The following is an 18,835-nucleotide window of genomic DNA, read 5'->3' on the forward strand; positions in this document are numbered from 1 at the left end:
CATCACTCAAGTGCTTTTATTCCTGCAGGAAGGAGCAGTCACACACACAGACAGCAGCCTCTGTAGGAGTGCTCAAGGTCTTTTCAGAGCAGCTCCCTTCTTATACCCTCTGTTATCTGACAGACACGACTTCTCAGAATACACACATCTTAGAATAGGCACAAGCACAATCATAAAACAGGATCACAGGACTATGATAGTAATGATTAATCACCATACACTATAATTAATTAATAGTAAAAAGCAAATTAAGGTAGAATTCTTCCAACAAGCACCTTTAACTTTTTGTTTTCCTGAGGACATGCATTCCAGTGTGGAGCTACTGTGCCAAATGTGGGGCCCATGTCTGCAAAATGCATCATGATGCACCACCGTGCTGCCGCAGAGGACTGCAAGAGGACAGCAAGAAGGTTCCTGGTTCCATTCTGACTGGGGTGGCGATTTTGTGTGGAATTTGCATGTTCTCCCTGTGCCTGCGTGGGTTCTCTCCGGGTACTCAGGCTTCCTCCACATTCTAAAGACAAGTTAGGTTAATTGGTCACTCTAAACTGCCTGTAGGTGTGAGTGTGAATGGTTGTTTGTCTGTGTTGCCCTGCGATGGACTGGTGACCTGTGCAGGGTGTACCCCGCCTCTCACCCGAAGTTAGCTGGGATAGGCTCCAGAACACCCCCCCCCACCATCACCCCCGGGTTAGAGGTTTAAACATGTAGCAACATTATCAGCATGAACATGTTAAGCTAGGAAGCTAACAACAAGCAGGAGGAGCAAACCGCGTCTTACCTCATAAGCTGATGAAGGAGGGTCTGACCGTCGTTCGTGCCACGCGGTTTTTATATCAGGTCCAAGGGTCCAATCAGATGTCCCCTTCAGTGACCGTGCACCTGGCTGTCATAGGACGGACTGTCTGTCAGTCAGTCAAATGTCAGCCATGTTGGTCAGTTTGTAACTGGTATCTTTATTGGTTAAGAAAAGGCCGGTCATTAGTCAAAATAATAAGTGTACTCAGTAACGAATTGTGATGTTAAAAATAGCGAAGTACATTATTTTGTTACATTTGTACTTAAGTACAAGTAAAAGTACTGGCTTAAAAATAAAGTACAAGTACCCAGAAAAACTACTTAATTACAGTAACTTGAGTATTTGTAATACTGTTACTGCCACCCTTGGATATATGCAGTGCTTCCCCTGGATATGTGCAGTCCACCCCTGGACACATGCAGTCCACCCCTGGATATATGCAGTCCAGTGCAATGAGGCATGCTCTGATCTGTACAATGGAGAAACCAAACAACTACTCCAAACACTGGCCTTCAATGTTTGTCAAAGTTTGTCTTCAAACAAGATGCTTATGTTTAAGGCAAAAGCTGTGACCTTGTTCAACATCCTGACACAGGATCATCACTTGATGGTGTCATAAACATTCCAATTTAAGACTAGTGGTTAAGGCCATAAAAACTCGTGGACAAGACATGTCTCTGGTTCTCTTCCAGGCAGGTTTACACATAGTCGAGGTTCCATGGTGTAATGGTTAGCACTCTGGACTCTGACTCCAGCGATCTGAGTTCAAATCTCAGTGGAACCTTTTGTTTGGACAGTAATCCTGGTGTCCTATCTACACAGATCAGTCTATGGAGAAGTCCACAGTCTGTGCATTGCTCCAGCTGTAGTCATTAAATGAAATAATGAAATAAATCAACCTTTTGATGATATTCTACTTTCAAGTGTTTATTTCTTTTAATTTTGATGGTTATAACGACAACCAATGAAAACCCACATTCAGTAGGTCAGGAAATGAGAATATGTGAAAAGGTTCAATATTGAAGACACCTGGATCCACTCTAACCAGATAATGAACTCAAAACACCTGCAAAGGCCTTTAAATGGTCTCAGTCTAGTTCTGTAGGCTGCACAACCACAGGAAGACTGCTGACTTGACAGTTGCCCAAAAGACGACCATTGACACCTTGCACAAGGAGGGCAAGACACAAAGAGGCTGGCTGTTCACAGAGCTCTGTCCAAGCACATTAACAGAGAGGGAAGGGGAGTACAAGCAAGAGGGAGTACAAAGTGTTCTGCCCAAACAGGGACTTGAACCCTGGACCCTCAGATTAAAAGTCTGATGCTTCCAATACTTCACTAGTACACTTCATGTAGTGCAGTGAGTCCTGATTGACTTGCAATTGACCCTTTGTACAAGGGGGATTAGCTCAAATGGTAGAGCGCTCGCTTAGCATAAGAAGGGGTCCGATTTTCTCGCTGTCGCACGCAAGGGAAAAAGTTGAGAAAAATGTGGAGCCCCGCTGTGCGCGGACAAACGTCTCGTGTAGCGGTATTGAGGCAATATTCCTGTTCATTATAAAGGAGTTTAAGTGAAATATGAAACAAATCATCTGCCATGGGCTGGACTCGAACCCGTAGTCTGTGCGACAATGTATAGAGTTGTTGGAGTGTTTAAATCCCACAACGTGCGTAAAATAATTAATGATTGATTTAGCTTAGTTTAGATATGTTTAAATATATTACAATATCAACAGATGTTTTTTAGTTTATATGCCCCGTCCAATGACTTGTGATGTTTACCTGTTTATGGTTTAATAATATGAACAATGAGCAGTCAACGTGTTTTTGTGTGGGAGCTTCTTTGATAAAGATCAGAGTGAATCTTAAATGTTTATATGATTTATCAGAACAAATATAAAACAAATACAAGTGAATACACACACACACACTGCATACAGGACTATAAAATACTATTCAGCCCATTCACCCATGTGAAAATATATACAACATATACAGGTCAAATATTAGGTCAAATATTACACAATGTACAATTATACAATAACATTCAACAGCACTGCATAAAGACAGACAGGCTTGTTGATTTAAACATAAGAAAATTGCTTATATACAATATATACAGGCCAAACATTGTACAGTGTTTACTGTGGATGTTTTTGCTGGCGCAGCCACTCATCCAGAGACATTCCACTGGATGAACGCGAGCAAAATGTGGCATTACCATATCTACTGTGGCCAAACTCTGCTGTTTTAGGATGCCCACATTTGCTGCATGTGTTGAAGGTAACCCTTCTCACATACTTCCTTTTTTGGACTCCACTCTCCTCCTCCAGAGCCCGCCGCCGCCTGTTCCTCTGAGTGAAACGGGACACAGTAGGAAGAGGAGCAGCAGACACAGGAAGAAGAGGAGCTGCGCCTGCACCGGATGCTGCAGTACCAGAAGCTGCCATCACCACTGGCACAGTCATGTTTGGGTTCAGAACTAACGTGCCTAACCCAGCTGCTGAAACAGGCTGTGCAGTTTCTGATGCTGTGGGACCAGGTACTGTGGGCGCAGGTGTGATGGGGCGCTCCCTGATGCGCCGGCGACCAGGCCGCAGAGGAGGAGCCTGTCCTTCCTGATTTGGTGGAAGTACCAATGTGTGTCTTGGGCCTGACGTGACTGGTGCTTCATCCAGTGGTTCCCTCGGAGCAGTAAGCCGGGTTTGAGCCACAGGAATTGAGGCAGATGGAGCCGGTCCCTGATTAAGGACACTCAATTCCTGATTCTTCTGCCGCCGTTGAAACCTGAAAATACATCATTTGTATTATATGTGTTTAGAAGTATTTACTTCATTTGAGGCAAATAGTGTACCCTGCCTACCACTGAATGAGTGTCCGCTGGTTTAGCTCAAAGAGCTGGATCGTGGTTTCCTCCATCAGCCTGGTGCTGGAGTGAGCACCTGGGGTTGCTCACTCCAGCCTTTTTGGTTGTTGACCTGTGTAAAGCGCACAGCTTTACACATATGGCCTCAACTAAGCGGCTGGTACTAGGCCACTGAGCTGGCCCCCCAGGATGGCCAATCAAACACCGTTTTACACTCTCCACACCCGGGGTGACTCCAGATCGCTTTGGTGCCTTAAAGCGGCCGTGTGTCAGTCGAGGCTGATGTCGAGGCTGGTAGTTAACCCGTTGTTTGTCACCATCAGGAAGCGCTGCCCACAGCCGGAAGGCCTCTGTCACCTGCAGCTCAGTGAGGTAAGAAGCCTCACGAAGACCCACAAGGTAACCAGCCAGTTCCTGGACCTTGTCCCACCCAGTGACACCATCAGGGCCAATAACTGCTCCCTAGTAAATGCAGATTAATGTTAATATATGTGCAATAAAAGCTGACCAAAAGTTAAAAGGCCATTAAAATGTCTTACCTGAGGCTCGTTTGATGGACTGCTTCCAGGATCCAGTGCAGCCTGACAGATGTCAGACGGCTGTGACAGCACTAAGGAGGCAGAGGCAGGATGCTGTCCATCTCCATCACTGGACGTGGATGGGTGGGGTGGAGCAGAGGCCTGAGGACTGGTTGTCAAAGATGGGGGGCTCTTTTGAAGATCATGGCAGGGGTCATCCTCACAGAGCACTGATACTGTGATGTCCTCCATGATCTCCTCCTGAAATCCCTCATCTTGCAGGTCCTCGTCATTTATTTGCTCCACCAACCTGTCCTCCTCTTCAGGGTTCTGGAGCACTGGAGTCAATGTTTTGCCTGTCTGGCTGTACAGATACTCCACCCCCAGCAATTCACCTACAAGAAAAAAACAAAAAAGAAAGTGTTCTTAATATTTTGTCCAGAACATAAAAGGTTATACAGATAATGTTTCAAAATACAAAAATGTGGATTGATGAATAAATGATTTATATTGGTGTTAAATGAGTATTTCTTGCCTGTGTATACTCCAGGAGGGCGGTAGCGCTCATCCCAGGGCTTCCCAAACACAACTCGGCTGAGCTGGTCCACAGCCTCTCGCAGGGCACTGCCATATGATCGGATGGAAGAGGCTCCTTTTACAGCCTCTTCCATCCGATCTTCATTCCATCGCATCAAGCCTTCAAGGAGATAGGCCTGAAAATGTGCATCACTGGCACTGGTTCCTAAAGGTTAAATAAAATAGAAAAAAAGGGTCACACACGCGCAAGATATGTGCTACATTTGAGGTACTATGAGGTTACATGCAATAGAGTTATGTAAATACATGAAAAATCATCATTATAACCAGAATTAATGAGGAAAAGTAATTAAATTAGTTTCTTGTGAGATAAGATCTGTTCTGACATCAGAAAAGGACTGTAATATTACTGTAGAATGTGACATTACTTTAAAGTAATGGAAACAGTTACAGTGCTTATAATACTTAAAGAGACACTGTAATCCATATGGGATACCTGGGATGAAGCGGTTCAAGTGGAGGTGGAAAGACTCCAGGGAGGTAGAGCCACGGGCACACCTGTAGCAGCACAGCTCCACACCACCTTTCTTCAGTGTCCCCTTCTTAATGTAGAGTGGGAAGTTCTCTGGGTCTTGGATACACAGTACATGTTTCTGCTGTTCTTTCCATATTTGCTGGATCCGATCATGGTCCAGTACAGGAACTCCCAGAGTGTCCTTCCCATCCACACTGTCAAAGTGATCAATCAGTGATCCAATCAGGCTGGTGGTCTCCTCCATCCCTCTGGTCCTCCTGCGGCAGTGCAGTGCCAACTCCCTCCGGGTAATGCGAGCACTGAGTGCCTTTTCTGAGAGGTGGCCGGTCTTCTTTGCTGCTAGCTCCCCCTCCTTTGCACGGCGAAGAGCAGCGACATCCTCTGGATCCCATTCAAAGATGCATGTGGACAGACGTGCCATGAAGACTCCATAGAGTGGATGAGCCTCTGTTGTGACACCTGCAGCAAATCGGCGCATAAAATGCCAGATGTCAAGGCGCACTTCGAGGTCATCCCACTCTGAAAACATGGCCTTAACACGAGACTGGCCATGCTGACTGCAGCAGTCTCTGTCCACATACATCACTTTTGGGGGCATCTGTCCTGCCTCCCGATAGCGCTTCATCAGGCCAGCTGAAAGACAAAGACAGATGTAATTTTGGCCTTGACCTCATGCAGTCGCCCCAGAACATCCCTGGAGTATACAGCTAACAGCCACTTAGGTTTAGGTATGGCAGGTAAGGGAGGAGGCTCAGGGAACACAGGAGGCTGCACAAGGGAGGACTTTGCAAATGGCTCACAGGCAGTGAGGTACTGCAGTACACGCTGCGACCATGCCTCACCATGTTGCTCCATCAACTTCTTGTGAAGCTGAGTCACACTGTTGCCCAATGTCCTCTCCCTCATCATCCTCACCACCCGGTTGTCACATGAGTATCTAATGAAAGATCAGTGTAATAACACAAATGCAGTTTTTGGTTAAACAATAACACAAATCAAAGCACCTAATAATGTTTGATCTTAATTATGACTTACCTGTATGTCAATAAAGCGGGAAACTGACTGCGGTGGCCCATATCCAGTTGTCCTAAGATGTCTTCGGACCAGGCTGGATACTTTTTTGTGCAGCGTTTGCACTCCAAGTACTCTGTTGCAAGGTCATACCACCCGTCGATGTCTAAGACCTTGCGCACAGTACGATACAGTCCTGCCGCTGTTAGTCTGTGTTTACCACAGTCTGGGCGAACACAGACAAGAGGGAACTGCCACATCTTCAGCGGCATCCATAAAAAAAGGGGCCGACAGAAGAAGAGGTCAGGTGAGGCGGGCAGCTGACTGTGAATGAGAGGGGGCTGAGGAGGATGCCACCAAAGCTTCAGCTGGGGCACTAGCTCTGGCTTGCCAGTGTGTAGGTTGGCCTTGAAGAGGGTCTTGCGGATCCACTCCTGCTGGAAAGGTGGAAGCTGATCCTTCCAGTGACGAGGGAGCTCAGTAGGTGGCTGATGATGTGGAGGGTCTGGTATTTTTACCACTAGAGGCGGACCAGCACGGGCCTCTGAATGAGCAATGGCTGGAGCTTTTGAAGGAGAAATGCAGAAAAAAATAATATAAGGATGACTGTTGTATTTGATCGCAGTCCACAATCTGCCTGCACAGCATACATTTGGACAAGCATTAATAGATTATGATTATAATTAATAGTTAGACATAAAAAAATAAGAGACCACTGTGGTTTCTTATTTTTTCCAGAGCTGTATTTGAAAAGGATTAGATGGAATAGAGCAAAAAAATAAGTTGTGATGAATTTAGTATAAAGTAGTGATGCCCACAGACATGAAGCGTGCACACAGTTGCAGTGATGAAAAACAGACTGTGATCATTAAAAAAATTAATCTCCTCCGTCCTGTTCAGGGGATTAGACAGATAGTGAGTGAGAAAAGCAAGTGATGTTAGTGAAAATGTTATCCAATGATTGTTTCTCAATGGGAAACACAAATGAAAACACCAACACCTTTGGATACCCTTGAGGTTTTGAAGAGGTGCACTCAAAGAATGCATCCCGCTTGAAGCTTGATGCGACATAATCCTGTACTGTAAACAAAAATATTTGAAAAAACAGTGATTTTTTATTCCTCAAAAATAATACTTCACAGTGTGTTTTCACTAAACATTTTCATAATATTTGCATTTGTGTCGTATGCCACACCTGTATTCTGCTGTGCTTCATATTGTGACACTGCAGATACCAGCTCCTCATCATCATCATCATCATCCAGAAGGGGCAACAGAAGTGCCTGCAGCACAAATAAAAAATGTTATTAGCATTTATTAATAGGTTAATAAAATTATTACTGTTGACAAGACACAAGGACAAACAATGTATGATGTTACTTACCAGTAGGGAAGAGCTGCCTTTGTGCCAAATGTTTGGCTGGGGGTTCTGTTGGCAGAGTGCACTGCGGTACTGGGGCTGGAAACAGCAAGTGGATAAGTCTGTGTAGTCTGTCATAATGATAACTGAATACATATACAGTACATGTTGCACAGTTACACTCACAGGGTTTAACTGGTGACATCAGTTTTTTAGCCAGCTGTGAAGGAGACAAATGTTTGCCACGCGCCAACAGTGCTTTCACAGTGCCAGTCTTCCACACACCAGTTTGGATGGCAGCAGGTGAAGGAGCAGACATGTGGGAGGCTGCAGGTGTAGGTGCAGAGGCACTGGAGGCTGCAGGGGTAGGTGCAGAGGCACTGGAGGCTGCAGGTGTAGGTGCAGGCTGACATGCTCCAGCAGAAGCCCTTCTTTTCAAGACGTATGTCTTGAAAATAGCCATGTTGGTTTTGGGCCTGGCATCTGCCTTGATCAGGTACTTGATGAGAGCCTGGGCCTCCTTGCTCTGGTCTTCATAGACGTCCTTCATGGACCGGCCCTTGAAGTCTCCAAACTCTACCATCAAACATCCCTGGTCTCCAGTTTCCCGGGCTTCTGCTTGCAATTGCTGCTTTCTTTTAAACTTCTCCAGTTCCTCTGCCATCTCTCTAATAAGAGATGTGTACTGAATGAACAGCTGCTTATTTTGTGACAGGGGGTTTGCCTGCATCGTCTCTTTAGATATGCTGTCCATCAAATACAATGCATACCCCAGAGAGTTTTCCAGGAGCCATCTAAATCGCTGGCCCTGGTACTTCCCAAACTGGAGCTTGCAGTGAGCAAGCACCAAAAACTGGTCACTGGGGTCTCCACCGTTTACACTCACAAAAGTTCTGGCCTCCGCCAGCACTTCCTCTTCAGGTTTGGCCCTTCCAGATTCCACATTTTGCGTTCGCATCGCCTCCTCTGATGGCGCCATGAGGAGACGCTGTGATGTGGCCGACTGCCGCTTAAAAACCGGATAAGCATACATTTTCTGAAATGAAAATCAGAACAACACTATTACCGCTGAAAGATACCTGTACTTTTAGAGTGTGATCATTTAACAAGCTACTTCATTTCCCCACAGGGATTGATAAAGTAATTCACACTACTATGATAATGTGTACTACTGTGTCTCCTACAAAGCAAAACCATGTTATTTTCATTGAGCTATTGTATTGTACCTTTATTTAAATATTTGTAGAGGTAAGTTGTTAAAGGGGAGGGATTGTAATAAAACACCCACCTGAAAACAAACCATTTTAACATCATAACATAACATAACTTAATTTGTAAGAGTAAAAAGTATTCTATTTTGATTTATTCTGATGTATTTTGAAAACCCCAATGTCTGAATCCTTAACTTTACTATATTAATGTTAAAACTCGAATTTCTGAACTGATCAATATCCTACGTTTATAGTTTATAGAGATAGTGAATGACCTCCTGGATTAGCCTACATGTAGGCTACTTTACATCTACAAAAAGCGGTTTACACCATTACAAGGTATTACATGCATATTAGTACGTTATGTGTACATTACATAAAACGAACAATAGAGCAATATCTACCAGTTTACAGAGAATCAATTGCACGTATAGCCTGTTAGCGGGTGGCCATGATAGCGATAGCGATCAATGGTAGTGACATTTTTTGGTCGGTATTTAGAGGTTGACGGGTACGTCGAAGAAAACGTGTGCTATATAATGTCCAATCGCTATATCGCTATGTCTGCCTGTTTTGTTTTCTTAAGGTACAGACTGTATCTGAACAGACAATGGCCGATTTATAGTAAATTAAATAAGGTGAAGTAAACTTCATCTTACCGTTTTCACGAGGAAGGGTCAAAAGTAAGCCACAGTGAAGGAACGCGATTGGTTGGTCAAAAGTAAGCCCAGGGAAAGGAACGTGATTGGCTAATGTGGGCTTACTTTGGGCTTACTTTGGCTCGACTAGCGCGATGCAGTAAGCGCAATTTAGCATGCGAGAGGTAGCGGGATCGATGCCCCCATCCTCCAGCCTGCATTTTAAGAGGGAGGGTGTAGCTGGATGGATGAGGATGATTGGATAATGTAGTCGACTCTCACCCAGCAGATCAAGTCCCAGAGGTTACAGCATCATTTATTAGCTGAGTTTCCCCTCAGGGAAGCTGCTGTTTACAAGCTGTTTACAGAGAGAAGCAAGAAAACAACAGTCAGCATCATCTTCCATAAAAACACATGACAATAACATGTGAGACAGAGAGTTTATGATCAGTGCTCCCCCTGCTGGTTAGGACATATGATGACATTTTAAATGTACCAGTCAAAAGTCACTCAGTGGTTTGTCTTTGTTTTTATGACTTTCTACATTGTAGATTCATCCGGAAGACATCAGAGATACAGGTTCTGCAAGCTGTGCTTCAACTGTTCCTGTTTAGATCATCACTGTCTTTTAATGTGTACAGTGGGTGCAGGAAGTATTCAGACCCCCTTAAAAGTTTCACTTTGTTATATTGCAGCCATTTGCTAAAATCATTGAAGTTCATTTTTCCTCATTAATGTCCACACAGCTCCCCATACTGACAGAAACACACAGAGTTGTTGACATGTTTGCAGATGTATTAAAAAGAAAAAGTGAAATATGACATGGTCCTAAGTATCAGAGCCTTTGCTGTGACTCTCATATATTGAACTCAGGTGCGTCCATTTCTTCTGATCGTCCTTCAGATGGTTCTACACCTTCATCTGAGTCCAGCTGTCTTTGGTGATACTGATTGGACTTGATGAGGAAAGACCATTGACAGTAAAAACTATGGACAGAGCTTCCGTGACGTCACCCGTTTCTGAAGAGCCGTTCTGAGGCTCGGTGGGAGGTTCCGGGACGTGCTGACCGCCAAAACTCTCACATATGGACAAAGAGGGGGAGCACGAGCGGGGTTTAGGGGGGCGGGCGATCGTGGGAGCAGGAAACTCACGCTGTGATACGGCAACTGCCTGTCACTCAAGCGGCAACGCCCATAATTATGCGTAAGTCCGAATACAATTGAAAAGAGTGAGTTGTAAAAAAATTCACCCCCCTACAATTGACACTAGAAGAGAACCTATCATCTGAGACCAGACTGGGCCGTAAACATGTTAATTTCTGCTGTGAAGTGGGCCATTTTAACATGGGAGTCTATGGGAAATTACTCGCTTTTGGAGCCAACCCCCAGCTGTTGCAGCGTGAATTACAAGTTTTGACACTTGGGCATGGGCTTTAACTTTGAGCCCCGAAGGTTGCCGCTTGGGAAAGACACACACCTGTCTGTATAAGACCTTACAGCTCACAGTGCAGGTCACATACTGGGTGATGACGTCCTCCTGTAGGTGTTACTGTGGAACAACTGCTCTGGATTGGGATGAGTCTGAATAGAACTTCGTTAGCTTTGTAAAGCTGTGTGGTAGTTAGAGAGGAACTGAAAAGAGTCAACAACAAGGAGTTGGTCTCCAATGGAATAAAGTTAAACATCAGGGCTCATCCGGGATTTGAACCCGGCACATGTTCTTCTTAATTTGACATTGGTAAAGATATGAACAAAGATTTCTTCTAATTGTGTCAACAAAGATTGAACACTTTGCATATCACTGTCCTCCATGAGGAGACTGTCCTTCATGAGGAGACTGTCCTCCATGAGGAGACTGTCCTCCATGAGGAGACTGTCCTCCATGTCTAGATAAGGCTTGCTGCCTAGCAGCTGGGAGAAATGTCTTTTTGTGGCTGTGGCATTAGCTCAACATTGAATCATAAAGTGTATTTGTTGCATAACAGGAAGTGGTCTTGTATTAGGGTGTGACCCTCCTGAGAAGAAGAACCTCTCCTTTATAGGGGCTGTCTTGATAACTGCCTCTCATTTCCACCTGTTGTCTGTTCCATTTGCACAACAGCAGCTGAAACTGATCCACAATCAGTGTTGATCCTAACTGGACAGGCTGGTTTCACACAAGTGTGGCTGACTTTTACATTGATTCAGTGTTTCCTTTATACCCCAGTAAAGCCGGGTAGGGTTTAGGTTTTAATTTAAATTTCAAAAAATCATTTATTTGCATTCAATTATTTTTGATTGTATCCATATATAATTCATACTTCTGTCTGTGTTCTAAGAGTCTTAAAATATGTGGTTTTCCTTTTTATTTACAGTGTGCATGTCATGTGAACGTACAGTTTGTGCATATATATAAACAGTTTGATTTCCAGGTTGATGCAGCAACAGCTGCTGCTCTGACACCATTGTTCATGTCTTCCTCTCTCTGCACTGTGTTAACACACCTGAATGCTGCAGAGCATCTTCTTCTTTCCTGCTAAATAAATAATGGCCCTGTGGTCTGGTGGTGTCGGTTCACCTTGGACAGCGATGGACAGGAGGACAGGAAGGTCCGGCTGCTCTCAGCTGGGACCTGTGTGTGTCTGGGTGCACACACACCTGCAGTCTGCCCACAGTTACTGACGTAGCCACTCTGTCACACCCCAGCTGACACATGACCGCACCAGGTGGCTGCTGCTATGACAGATGGTGGTTGTCAGCATTCCTCGTTAGTATAGTGGATAGTATCTCCACCTGTCACGCGGAAGACCGGGGTTCGATTCCCCGACGGGGAGAAAGACTTTTACCACCAGATAGGATGATACTGACCCTGTACATTGCTGCTGCAATAGAAAACATTTCCCAGTTTGGGATAAATAAAGTATTTGTTCTGTTCTGTTCTGTTCGTCTTGTGTTTGTGAGCTTTAGATTATATTATTTCTTGGGCTCTATGCTCTAAGTGTCTTAAAAATATGTGATTTCCTTTATTTACAGTGGTGCATGTCATGTGACTTCACTTATGCAACATGTATGATAATGTTCTGTCTCCTCTCATTTCCAGACATGTAGCCAAAAACATGTGCAGTGATGATATGTGACGGTATGTCTGCTTCTGGTACATGCAGCTGATCACCAGCAGGGGGCTCACTGCTTTGCTGTCACTCAGTGTAACAATGGAACTGTTAGAATGATGGTGCGGCTCACACAGGTGTGTGTGGTTGAGGTTAATCAGTGCAACAATGTCAGCTTCTCTCTACAGACTGTGAGAGAAACAGTCTGACTGAAGACAGGAGGAGGCAGAAATGTCACTGTGTGGATGTCAGCTGCCAGAAAACACCACAGAAGAAGAAGAAGAGGCAGAGGAAGAAGAAGAACAGAGAGGGGGAAGTGTTTGTGGTGACGGTGGATTGGAGTAAAGCTCAGCTGCTACAACAGAACAGTTTCTGAACACATGTGTAGCCACCAAAACTACACAGGAGGGTCCTGGCAAAACTGACATCCATGCTAGACAATGAGTCCCACCCCCTGCAGGACACCCTGTCAGCCCTGCAGAGCAGCTTCAGTGGCAGACTGCTCCACCCTCGGTGTGTGAAGGAGAGATACAAAAGGTCTTTCCTTCCTGCTGCTGTCAGACTCTATAATAAACACTTCTGATAGGTGCAATACTCACACACCACAGTGTGCTTTTATTTTACTGTTATTTATTTAGTTGCACTATGTACAGTTTATAAACCACTTCTACCTCCACTCACCTGTGCAATAACTGTTAATATGTAAACTGTTTATAATGTATATATCTTTTTATTGGTAGTCTGTATGCCGTTGCAAAAATGCAATTTCCCCATTGTGGGACTAATAAAGGTTTCTTAATCTCAATCTTAATCTTACACCTGGTACAACAAAGGATCACAGTGAGTGGAGGACCAAGGCTGGAACCAGAGGACCAGAGCTGAGCTCTGGAGGCCAGAGAAGTCCTCCTGCAGCCTCTGCTGAGTTTGTTCCTTTTGGCCCTCTGTTCTTTGTTCTTGCTGATCTTTTTGCAGTGTTTTGCTGATGCATTTATATAACTATATCATGTGAGAATGTTTTTGACATAGCAGCCTGTATTTTGGATTATTATGTTGGACTTTCTCTGGACACTTTATTTTGGCTGTTTGTTTAGTTTCCAGGATCATCATTTCACTGTGATTCAGATCAAATTCAGATCACAGAAAGGCCTTCCTGTTCTCTCTTCAGTGAATTAATTATGGTTTTGTATTTTCATTGGTCACTGAAGAAACAGGGGTGGAATTGTAACCTTTTAAATGGGATTCTGTTTGGTTACCATAGAAACCACTGAGGAGGCACTGATGGCTGTTGGGGTTGCTGCTGCTGAGTGGAGTCGTTCTGGTGGTCATTATGATGGAGATGCTGCAGGGTTCGTTGTGTTGGTGGTTGTGATGGGATGGTGGTCCCTGATGGGGTGCTGCCGAGTGGTCATTGTGGTACAGGTTAGGGGTGTGAAGTGGTCCCTCTCAAACCTGCAGTAGAAAGTCTTGAGGTCGCCAGCAGTGGGGGAGGTCGTCTCCTGTGGTTTGTGATCTCCACACTGATGCATGGTCATTAGCAGAAAAGCTGTTTTTCAACTCTTCTGAGAATTCCCTTTTGCCACCTTGATTTCCTTGGTGAGAGGGTTTCTGGTCTGCCTGTACACTGTCAGAAAAAAGGGTACAACTGAGGTCCATTTTTGTTCCCTAAGGTACAACTGCCGATGATTTACCCTCACAGGTTCCAAGCTGATCCCCATGGTACTTAAATGTACCCTTTTTGTGTCAAAATGGTACATTTAAGATCCAAAATGATCAATGGTCGACATCTGTACCATTTTTTCCACAAACAGGGGTACAATGACAAGGTGAAGCTGTCAGTGACAGTTGGGGGACTGTATGGTTTGTGCACCAGAACTGGGAAATTTAGTTTGTTCACACTCTTATTTTTAATCCCAAATTTCCAATATTAATCCTAATTTCCAAAATGTAGCTGATGTGGTTGGACAAAATTTAGTCACACAAAAATAAAATAAAGAAAATCAGTGGTATCACACATTACTAATATTTAAGCTGAACCCAGCTACAGAACCTATTAAAATTTTACAGTAAAAAGCCCAATTTCAAAAATGTATCCTTGAAATAATATTAGAGGGTTGAATCACAATGATGTGACCAATGACCATGTGACCAATAACGGCTCACACAAGCACGTTCCTTATGCAGCAGCATATGCACGCGCACCAACGAGAGGTCTTAATCGCCCTCACCAGTTCATGCTCAAATTCGAGTTGGCGCTCTCTACAGAGGAGCTCCTTCAAAAGCTTCAGGAACGTGGATTAAATGTGACAGAGGAAGAGGCCCAGCGATTCAGAGGTAAGTTCATTTTATCATTTGATTGAGCTGGAAAGTTGTTTTGTTACAGAATTGCTTTATCAATTAGCATTGACCTTGTCTAAAACATGGAATTGGCCTACTAAAGTCAGAAATCAAATCTAGGTTAACATGACCAAAGATATGATTTTGAGGGGGCTTCCGGTTTGGCGGACATTTTTGACTACCTTTATAACCCACCGGCTTACTTTTCTTCTCGTCAGACCATCTGTTTTTATATACAGTATGTATACATAAGTATACCTCCTGACTCAAAGCTGACTTGGTAGCATCGCTAGCCGAACACAGGGAAGCTCATCATGGGTGCTGGTCATGGCCAGCGCCTGGTTTCACTCGAAGAAAATGCCGACCTGTTCCAGCTACGTTTGGAAAAGGTTGAAAACTGTTGTGAGGGGCTAAAGGCTGAAAATGACAAATTGAAGGCTAAACTAACCCAGCTTGAGGGGAGGAATAGGAGGAATGTCCGTCTCGTTGGTCTGCCTGAGGGGATTGAGGGTCCACAACCTACGGCCTTTTTTGCCAGCTATTACAGGAGGTTTTTGGAAAGGACATTTTCCCTTCTGCACCGGAACTGGACCGTGCACACCGTAGCCTTGCCCCCAAACCCGGCCCCCGAGCTCGGCCTGTCATCATTTGCTTTCATCGGTACCAAAACAAAGAAGTGGTGGTGCGGGAGGCAAGTAAAGGGGCGAGCTGAAGTACCAGTCTAACCCGTTTAGGATCTATGAAGACTACAGCCCAGAAGTGTTACTCAAAGAAGGGAATACAGGTCCATAATGGCTACTTTGTACAAGATGGGACTAAAGCCTTCACTGCTGTTTCCTGCGCGGTTCAGTATTGTCAAACCTGATGGTACTCGGGTGGCATTGAACTCCGTGGCAGAGGCTGAAAAGTTTATTAAAGACTTTAAAGACTCTCTCTGAATGTCAAGCGTAATCTCATGTAACCGCTACAGCTTCAGGGAGTATCTGGACTGTTTATGCTTAGCGCGTTAGTCTCTTTCTTTCTTTTTTTAATAACGTTTATTACGTGATGGCGAAGGTTTACGTCCAAATTTCACTGTAACTCCGCAGTGGTGGTTTACCTGTGTGGTGGGTTATTTTGTACCCGTATTTGTTCAGCGGGAAGGGAGTGGGTATTTAGGTAGGTAACAATATGGAAGTGTTACAGTTAGATAAGGGAGGTGTGCTGTATATTTTGGCAGCTAGTTTCACCTGGGGTTTGGGAGGGCGGTTCTGTATCTCACTGTTTCTGCTAAAGAGCCGAGCTTTGTATGTATATTTTTTTTCCATTCCTCCAGCCAGGATAATTTGATTGGTTTAATATAATGTTACATGTTGATCACTGAGTTTCTCTCATTTTCATTATTGATTCAGTTATTATGGTAAGCCCCTTAAATACTGTTACCTGGAATGTTAAGGGTCTGAACCATCCTGTTAAGAGGAAAAAGGCTCTTATTCATCTGAAACATAAACAGGTAAAAAAATCTACAATACACACTTGAGCCATCATCCCATTTACCCAGCCGTACCTCAGTATTCTTTATTTAATCATTAAAATGTAAATTTTCTTCCAGCAAGCACTCCAGAAGGCTCAGAAGGAATTAGCAGAAACCCAGCGCATTCTGGATGATGACAGAAAAAAGCTGGCAGATTTGGAGGGGGCTATTGCTGATTTGCAGGCCAAGTACCAGGACAGTTTGGCTAAGAAGAAAGAGCTTGACAGCAAGTATCAACTGTGTGAGGCGCGCCTCGACCGAGCAGACAAGGTCAGAAAGAGCGATGAAATTTGATAAGGATTCAGGAACACGACACACAGTAGCAGAAAAAAATGAAACTACACAGATACTGTATACACATAGTGGTACGCTGTTTACAGTGAAGTACATTCTATAAACGTAAACCAGTTAAATGTAATGTATGTGTAAAATGTTAACAAGGTTAGTACTGCTCAAAAACATAAAGGGAACACTAAAATAACACCTCCTAGATCTTAATGAATGAAATATTCCAGGTGAAAATCTTCATTCAAGTAGAATATGTTGACAACAAAATAACATAAGAATGATCAATGTAAATCAAAATTATTCATCTATGGAGATCTGGATTTGGAACCATACACAAAATAAAAGTGAAAAAAATCACATCACAGGCTGATCCAACTTGAGTGGAAATTGTCAATGTCAAAATGAGGCTCAGTGTGTGTGGCCTCCATGTGGGCTTAGGACCTCCCTGGCATCTCATCCTGGTACCTAATAGCAGTCAGGGTACAAACATCTACTCTAAATACTCTACACAATAACTTTATACAAGTCATACAATTATTGAATTTTTTCATCATGATGATCTGCGTTGGGAAGTGCGTTGGGAGGAAACAGTCCAACATGTGGATAACATGGCCAATAATGTAGCAGGTGATATGCTTCTATCTGCTGGATACATAGTATACCTGGGACCCTTTATTGTAAGTTTGTTGTACCTTAGTGTGGCATATTTAAAATGTTTCTCTACAGTATATGTGCATATTTCAATGTATGCCTTTGTCTCTGTCCATGTGCCTGCATAATTGAATATATTTGTGATGGCCACAGCAGCATTTCTTTGTATTTTATTTCAGCGAGAGTACAGGTCAGCCATGGTAGATGAGTGGCTTCACTGTTTCCAACAGATGAGTGTTCCACACACTGATTGGGACAATCTCATCAACACCCTTGAAGATCCTGACAAGATCTGCTCCTGGCAGGTCAAAGGCTCGTCATTGCTGACCTTCAGGGCTGAAGACAGATTTAATTTGGGCTTACTATTTCTGTCCTAGAACTTTATATTTGACAGACTTATTTGTTTTATGATTTTAACCATCCTGTTAAGAGGAAAAAGTTACTCATCTGAAACATTTGGGTGCAGGAATTGCTTTTATCCAAGAAACACATCTCAGGAGTTTGGATAATGCTCGTCTTAAATGTGGGTGGGTGGGTCAGCTATTTCACTCAAACTTTCAAGGGAAAGCTCGGGGTGTTGCAATATTGATACATAAGGATGTTTCTTTCATGCCTTCTACAACACTAGCCGACTCAAATGGCCGTTATGTTATTGTGACTGGCAAACTCTTTAATCTCAAAGTTATTTTAGCTAATATATATATATATATGCTCCAAATTTTGATGACCCACAGTTTTTCTCCCGCATCATTAAATTGATCCCTTGTTTAAATTCACACCTGCTCATTATGGGGGGAGATTTTAATCTGTGTCTGGACCCAGGGATGGATCGGTCATCGGTTAGGCCTGGTTATCCCATATCAAAATCTGCTAGTTAACTTTATTCCATTGGAGACCAACTCCTTGTTGTTGACTCTTTTCAGTTCCTCTCTAACTACCACACAGCTTTACAAAGCTAACAAAGTTCTATTCAGACTCATCCCAATCCAGAGCAGTTGTTCCACAGTAACACCTGCAGGAGGACGTCATCACCCAGTATGTGACCTGCACTGTGAGCTGTAAGGTCTTATACAGACAGGTGTGTGTCTGTCCTCATCAAGTCCAATCAGTATCATCAAAGACAGCTGGACTCAGATGAAGGTGTAGAACCATCTGAAGGACGATCAGAAGAAATGGACGCACCTGAGTTCATTATATGAGAGTCACAGCAAAGGCTCTGATACTTAGGACCATGTCATATTTCACTTTGTCTTTAATACATCTGCAAACATGTCAACAACTCTGTGTGTTTCTGTCAGTATGGGGAGCTGTGTGGACATTAATGAGGAAAAATGAACTTCAATGATTTTAGCAAATGGCTGCAATATAACAAAGTGAAACATTTAAGGGGGTCTGAATACTTCCTGCACCCACTGTACACATAACAAATGAATGTGACTGAAACAACAGCTCTGTGTGTAATATAAATATACAAACTAATGTGATT

The 18,835-nt window shown here is 43.7% G+C and overlaps 1 non-coding gene across 1 annotated transcript; it reads left to right on the forward strand.

The window, feature by feature from the left end:
* Nucleotides 1–1,511: 1,511 nt before the first annotated feature.
* On the forward strand, nucleotides 1,512–1,583 carry trnaq-cug (transfer RNA glutamine (anticodon CUG)). Its single transcript has one exon. It is a non-coding gene; the product is annotated as a tRNA-Gln (tRNA).
* The last annotated feature ends 17,252 nt before the right edge of the window (nucleotides 1,584–18,835 follow it).

The sequence above is a fragment of the Parambassis ranga genome, unplaced genomic scaffold (assembly GCF_900634625.1).
Source record: "Parambassis ranga unplaced genomic scaffold, fParRan2.1 scaffold_21_arrow_ctg1, whole genome shotgun sequence".
Taxonomy (NCBI): domain Eukaryota; kingdom Metazoa; phylum Chordata; class Actinopteri; family Ambassidae; genus Parambassis; species Parambassis ranga.